Source organism: Mauremys mutica, chromosome 2, assembly GCF_020497125.1.
Source record: "Mauremys mutica isolate MM-2020 ecotype Southern chromosome 2, ASM2049712v1, whole genome shotgun sequence".
Lineage (NCBI taxonomy): Eukaryota > Metazoa > Chordata > Testudines > Geoemydidae > Mauremys > Mauremys mutica.
In genome coordinates this window covers 25,078,421-25,086,243 of record NC_059073.1, presented here as the reverse complement: position 1 = coordinate 25,086,243, position 7,823 = coordinate 25,078,421, and the positions used below count along the sequence as shown (strand labels likewise).

At 38.6% G+C, this 7,823-nt stretch overlaps 1 protein-coding gene across 2 annotated transcripts in view; it reads right to left on the bottom strand.

Moving 5' to 3' along the window:
- Positions 1-294: 294 nt before the first annotated feature.
- The window catches only part of ZHX1 (zinc fingers and homeoboxes 1), a 34,739-nt gene continuing 27,210 nt past the window's right edge, over positions 295-7,823 (bottom strand). For both annotated transcript variants that reach the window (XM_045006663.1, XM_045006664.1), the window contains one exon: positions 295-2,537. The gene's annotated coding sequence lies outside the window, so the exon portion shown is untranslated. The remainder of the gene's footprint in view (positions 2,538-7,823) is intronic.

Genomic DNA, 7,823 nt, shown 5'->3' with positions numbered 1-7,823 from the left:
TGCACTTTGTTGTTGTGCAGACCGATTTCTGTGCCCATGTTGAGCCTCATTAAAATCAGTGGGATTCCACATGGGCGCAACAGTCTGCTGCATGCAACAAATTGCAAGGTCAGGGTCTTGTTAGGCAACATTCCATCTTAAAAGTTTCTTTAAAGGCTTCAAATACCACGTGACCGCACTTTGATTAGAGACCATCTCCGTTAAGCAACCCATTTTTGTTTATCCCTTGAGAGGCGTCACTAATTCTCTTTATAATTATTTGATTTTCATTTAAGAAAATGGAAAATCACTAAATAAAATTACTACTGAATGCTGACCTTTATTATGCACTCAAAGACACAAATCAATTGGGTGAGACAGTTTTTTTTTTCCTTCTTCTCTGTCAAATAAATATTTTAAGCTAGCAAACATCAGATCAGCATTAAGCATTGAGCCTGTAAGGAAACACACACTGGTAAGAATTATTTACAACTATAGATGGTTAAACATTATTGCAGTGGAAACAGATAATATAAATATATTCAAAGGCTTCATTTTACAATACCTGAAGCACAACAAATCTGTTCAACAGCTGAAAATGTTAAGAAACTACTGTCAAATAGATCAAAGACCACAGTCAGCAATGCTGAAAAAAAAGAAAAACAAAACAAAAAAAACCCCAACAGCAATTTAACATTACACTTCTGAGTGCTCTATGGAGTAAAAAAAGAAAAATAAAGTAGTGCACAAGATTTCTGCATATTTTACATTATTAAAAAATAGTAGTTGACAGCAGTATGAAAAAGAAATAAAAAAAAGACACCAACTCACAAAGCCAGCTGGTCTGTTACGAAAATATCAACTAAATCGCAGTATTTTGGAATTACTAATAAAGCTGTAGTTAAAAAAGGTAACCATTTATAAAAATGAAAGCAGCATGCATATTCAAGGCTCCTCTGTATTTCTTTTGTTAGTTGACAAATGCTTCAGTAAAAAAAACATTTTTTACGATGCATCATTTTATGAGTTGCACAAACAGGGAGCTATTAACTCCTGGGCCTGTCTATAGTTTTTGGACTGGTATAACTATCAATAATCGTGTTGATTTTACACCGGTATCTCTTATTCCTCTTCCTGTATGGGAATAGCTATACCAGTTTAAACCATCCTTATATAGATATCAGTGTATCCATGCTAGGGAGTTGTTCCGCTTTAAGTATACTAGTATAGTCAAAGTATTACAACTTGTACATGTAGACAAGCCCTTAGTCTTATTCAGGTAAAGCTCACATACTGGCTCCAACTGGGAGTTTGTGTGAATGAAAGCAAGCAGGATTTTTTTCTGCAGTTATTTATACATGAGCCGGGCTTTAAATGGGACATGCTAATTTCAAAAAAATTTCTCTGAAGAAAAAGCACATTTAAAAAAATTGTCCTGTAGCCCCAAATGGGGAGATTTTTCAAAAGACAGAGGATTTAGGTGCTCAGCTCCCAATGACTTTCAGGGGGAATTAGGTGCCTAATCCCCTTTGTCATCTTTAAAAATATCCTCCCAAAATTATTTTACTCTTAACAGAACGAGTTTACATGAATATTCAGGCCTCTTGACATGGCAATGTAGTTAACAACGAACAGAGAGAATGATGCTAGAAAAACTCTGGACTGCTACATATTTGAACAAAGACAGTTCCTAGTTTCTGCATAATCCTTACAAACACACACCCACTCACTCAGTAAGGACATATTACATTATTTCTGTTTTCACATTTTTGGTACAAAGTTTATTTTCAGTGGTTCCCTCAGTATTCATTCTTTTGACAGCTTCTTTTTATTTTCTCTCTCATTATTTTCTTCAGGTGTTAAAGCAAAATAGGCCTCTATAGAAAGCAGGAATGGAAATATTACAAATATTTAACAGTGGCACTCATTCATATCTTCATCTAAAAAAAAAAATCCAAAGACAAGATCCATAATGATCTATAACGCCACAAAGGCTTAGTTTTGTAATATTGAGAAGAATCCCATGCATTCCCAATTGTATGTGTAAGTTGTACAAGTGCATGCACAACTTTCAAAGTTTGTGCAGAGCCTGATAAATAAGACACAAATATCAGTTACGTTTACTTTTTCTAAGAACTTTTACTCTGTAAAATGTTTGGTCACTCAAAGCTATAAGCTTAATCACATATCAAAGAACACAGGCAATAAAGCCCATCTTACTAGAACGTACAGTATTAAGCTGGACAAAATAGAGGACAAAATCTAGTGGTTCACTGAAGCCCCTTCAAAAAAGGTCTAAAACAGAAAGTTTCCATCATGTATCAGAATAAAAATGTACTGTATTAAAATTTGTTTTACACGTAGTCTTTTAATCAGTCTTCTATTTACAGTGCAGAACTTCTGCCAGCTGCAGTAGTTTAACTTTGGCACAACACTAAGTTCCAATCCTTTTGAGTATTCAATCCTGTGTGTGTCTCAAAATTTTCTTGGTTTCACGAAAGATTAGGCCCATTCACAGTAAACCAGATATCTTGCTTCCCCTTCACCACTTTGGGCAGCTACAAAGGAAAGACACTGTAAGCTACTGAATCATTCAAGAGAAACGCATCTTTCTAAAATGCCACGTTGGCTTCCTTTAACATGATTACATACACCAGGCATAGATCATACAGCTTGCTTCATGCTGGTCATCTCCCAAAACCTTGGTGGTCATTAGTCAATCACTTTTCTAGTACTTCAAATATCCTACAAAGTATTAACTTAATTGCATTTCACATGTGAAACAAGACACAAATATACTGCAGTTACTGAAAACTGCAGAGCACAATCATTTATGTAAACCAATGAGATTCCTGTTAACTCTCCTGTGCACATGAAGAGTGGAATCCAGTGCAACATTTTCTATAAATAAAGCCTTCCCAGGGAGGACAACTAATTTTTAATATTGGTATTAGACAAACTGCAAATATGCCCAGATCAGACTACTTGACATATCTAGAAACATTTTCAGAAGCTGGGACTATGGAAGAAAGCTACTTGGAAGTCATAACATAGCAGGAATTTCTGTGGTTTGTCTTGTCAGAACACAGCTGATGGCTTTGCAACTCATGCTTTCACATTATGTTAGCAGATAATTTAGGGAAACTACCATGGAATATTTTTGATCTGAAGAGGTATATGGAACACTTTACTCAACAGAAGGCAAATAATATTGCAACTTAATTTGCTGTGCTGTGATAAATAAAACCCAAGATGTCTCTAGCACTTTTCACCTCCAAATGCTCTACAAACTGAAATTGAAATATAAGCTAGACTATTAGATCCAGGCACCATTTCTTCCACAACTATAGTGCTGCCACCTGTGGGGTGAAATGTGGAGGTTGTGTGGGGGGAAAAAAAAGAAAAAATGCACACCACACAACAGTTTAGGACAACAGAGGAGGCAAGTACCATATATAACAAACTGCAGAGAGAATTTAGGTAGACAGAATGCAATGATCAAAGCTGGAACTTGGCCAGGACACAAGTTAATGCATACTCCTGTGAAGAGTGCCACAGAATTATTACTGACCGCTCTGTGACCGTGGGAATGTTGCTTAAGCCAAAATTTTCAAATTTTAGTACTCATAGTCAAGGAGCTAAAAAACTGCCCTGAGTTTTCAGAGGTGCTGAGCACCCCGAGAGTTCACTGAAGTCAGTGACACGTACAGGAACTCAATACCTGGGAAACCATCAGGCCATAAAGTTTAAGAATATAGGCCTTCTAAGCCTCAGTTTTCCCATTTAAAAATGGGGATAATACACACCTCTGTAAATTGGTTTGAGATAGTGGGATGAAAAATGCTATATAAAGTGCAAAGAACTATAATTTTTTTTCTGCTTTAACTGTCCTCATTTTGAGTCATTTTCTCCATAATATTAATACAGTACAAAAGCTCCAAAGTAACTTGACCCAAGAAGCCCCTGCCATGCTATTTGCTGTTTGTTTATCCTATGACACACAAGGTATTTAAAACCTAGACAGAGCAGGAAACAATCCAGCATTGCATAGGGAGGGGTAGAGAATGGAATCCTTTATAGATCTGTTCCATTTGTAGTTTATATGATTCTACCAGTATGAACAATTTTCAATATATTTATTGATCTCTTGATCACTATTATTCATGTCTCTTCATTAGTATCTAAATGTTTTTTAAGCCCTATTGCCATGCAAAGCCCAATTAAATCCCTGACAGTCAATATTATTTCACTGCATGCCCAGTTTTCAAGCTTCCAGGTTAGGGTTTGGGTATTAGCAAGACAGCAGCTTGAAAATTTGCCTTCTCTCCTTGGGAGGTACTACGAATATATACAGATACGGCGTTGGCTCCACTGGAGTCAGGTGGCTGAAGCCAAGCCTGTCATAATTACAGAAGGAAACGCTAAGGCTCCAACTACAGTAATCCATTAGTGCAAAAGGGGCAATACCCCTCTCCTACCCTGAGCTGAGGAGTGGCAGCACAGGTATTACATGGCCTGAGACTGCAATTGTCCTAGCTATTGCTCTGCTCCCACTTCAGGGGGAGAACAGCTAATGGATCTACATCTCTGGGCTTTGTACCTCTTGTGCAGTGGCTTCAGAAATCCTGCCCCAACCCTGTACAGCAAAAAGAAATCTGTTCAACTGCATCAGAGATCCCAGCAATCACAAAGGGGACAGGATTTTGCCCAAAGTCAGTAAGCAATATGTGAAAGATTCCTTGAGGAGGCGTAATGCAGTCACATTATCGCCAGCGATCAATATTACAGCTAGGGATGGAAGCTTCATATGAATTTATTCAAAAGCAATTTAAATATTCTGGTGGACAATGCACACACAGAGTGGCCCAACTTTTATAACGTATAGGGGGAAATCACTCAACTTCAAGCACGATGTAGAAGAAAGGGAAGAAAAAGAATTAGCTTATTCTTTGCATTCAACGCTATGCAGAGGTTCATAATAGTTAAATGTGAGGGAGGAGAGGGGCAAACCTAGCTTACTACCCCTTACTGTTCTGACAGAACAAGAAATGGATCATGGTTTGCTTATGACATTTTAAGAGAAGTGGATTTTTTTTCTGGGCAAGTAAAGAAAAATTCTCCAGGCTTCTCCATTTTCCCCTCTTCTCAAAGGGCCTATCTCTGGCTGGTTCTCAACCATGTGGCCTTAGAAGGCTGCCTTGGACTCCCTCTACAGCCAGCCAACAGCACTTCTGGGTCTGGAGGAGAGGATCACTTGAAAGATATCAAATGTCCCAAGGAAGTGAGCTGGTTGCATAGTGCTTGAGGGATTCTCCCAGGAGGCAGCATACCATGGTAACACTGGACCATGAACCCAGCCAGGCACCAGTTTCTTTTACTTCATGTCTCTCTCCATTCTGGCATGGATATGTCTTTATTCTTCCATCAGCTAAGATTCAAAGGCAGCAGCAACTACATAATCAGATCAGATATTCTTGGTAGAAACATCAGAGCAAAAGGAAGGAGAAAATTTTAGCTCTGTATTTGTTCTCAGCCAGCCACATTCACAGGTGTGGTCTAAAACAGTGGTTCTTAATCTCTGCCATTTACGTAGGGTTAAGACTTGAGCTCTCCTAGCTAGTTCCCTCCATCTCCCACTCAATAGTACATGCTTTAATGCCGTCACAGAGAGCCTAGGCTACTTCTGGAGAGAGCATATTAAAGGCTTTTCTACATTTGGAAATTTACCAAAATAGCTATTCCCAAATAATTATTAGAATTAGTTATTTCAGTATAAGACTCTGTAGGGACACTCTTATTCCAGAATAAGAGTGCCTCTCTCTGATTTAGCTTAATCCAAGTGATGATTATTCCAGAATAGTTTATTTCAGTCATTTTCCAAGCAGAAACAAACCCTCAGAGGCAGGCAAGCATGGCAGGGCTGAGCAACAAGACTTTGGAGCCACTGTTGTAAAGTACATTTTGCTTCTTACCTGCCATTGCTACAATTACAGAAACAGACAATCCTGCAGCCTTCCACACAGACAATACTTTTTAGTGATTCATTTTCATGTCAGTTGTGGTGAGATGACAGAAGCATCCATAAGAAGGAACCCCCTCCTCTCCACAGAAATGTATAAATGCTAATTATTTCTTTTCAGGGTCTGTTAATAGGGCCAGATTATGAGCAGTGCTATGCACACAACTCCTAGGAACTTCACTGGTTAATCTAACTAAACTGGTTCATCTAATTTATCATCATGCTCAATCTTGGGAGGCTCAGAACGCTCATTTGTCTTTAATAAGGGCGGTGGATGCTCAGCACTTCCCATGAGCAGGCCCCCAGTGTTTGTTTTGTTTTACACCTTCCAGAATTCAAAGAGGTAGTGGTCCAGATCCTCAGCTCGTGTAAATCACTGTAACTCCATTGGAGTCAATGGAGCTGTATCATTTATACCAGTTGAGAATCTGTCCCAGTATATGTTCAAAGTAATCCTCAGAGTATTTTACTGAAAGATTTTCATCCCAGGAGTATCAGAATAAATACTTAAATCTATTATCCCCTCATCTCTTTCTCATCTCATATGTGGTGATAGTTAAGAGACCACAACCAAAGTGATCTGGAGATCTTCCCAATTAGATCATACCACATTTTAAAAAAGTTCAGTTCACTATTGGCCTAAAAACAATCTCTTAAGAAAACAGGAAAAAAGTTTATTTTAACATAATGTTAAAAGAAAAATCTAAACTTCTGGTCACCCCTAAATATTAAGGCAAGTCCAGACTTTGCTTATTAGAGAGACAGTGCTAAGGAGTTTCAGGGTTTATTTTAATATTCTTGGAAGTTTAAAAATAGCGTTTCTCTCCCATCTGGTTTTATCGTTTCCCATTTGGCAAACACTGATTTTTGACCCTACATGTGCAATGGCGCTTGAAATTAACATGGCTTTTTTAAAAAAAAGGTTTTCTTTCTAGCTTGTGCAACAGCCTCATCTATATCAGCATCAGCCTAACAAGGGTATTCGTTAATCACTGAGACACTTTTAGAAGTTGAAGCCCAAAAAGAATAGGCCAGACACTGATCTGTGTCAAACTAGCATATATGCAGTGTCATGAGCTCCACTGGAAACATCAGTGTGCTTCCCCCAAAGTTGTAACTGGTAATTACATTTTTCAATATTCCAGTTCAGATTGGAGGGGTTATAATTCATGCTCACAATGATAGGTGCCAACAAAGGATCAATCACATTGCTGGACTTTTGGTGCTCTGTTCTGCTCCCTCAAGCCACCTGATACTTCCAAAGTTGAATCCTGCAACATATGCTCAAATGCATACTGCCTTAACATTTGTCTGTAATGTTGAACAGACAAGGCGAACACACTCAATCACATGCTTTGGAATTTCAGATAGAATATCCTCCTGCAGCTGAGTCAGCACTTTAGACATGAGATTACAGAGGTGGCTGCAGATACGTCTGGAGAAGGAGCACAAGTTAAACACAAATAGTCAGCTGCAAGATGGTTTTTTTTTTTTCGAGACAAAGCATATTTTGCCCTTCCTTTTTGTTTGATCTGGGTATCAGCCATAATCAGAGAAAAACAGAGAGAGCGAGAGAGAGCACTTTGTAACAGCTACTGCTACTAAGGTTTCCACAGCTTCAGAAGCCCATGGTCAGAGAGAAAGTGATTGATCTTTTGTCACCACTTATCTCTGTGAGGAAGAAGAGAGCCCCAGGAGTTCTGAACTTGGTTACTGAAGGTGCAGAAACACTGGGCTAGATTTGACTCAGGTTTACACTGCTTTCTACAGGCCCCTGGAAGCAGGGTGCCCACTGGGGAGAAGGCACAAAAGGAGGATGTACGTG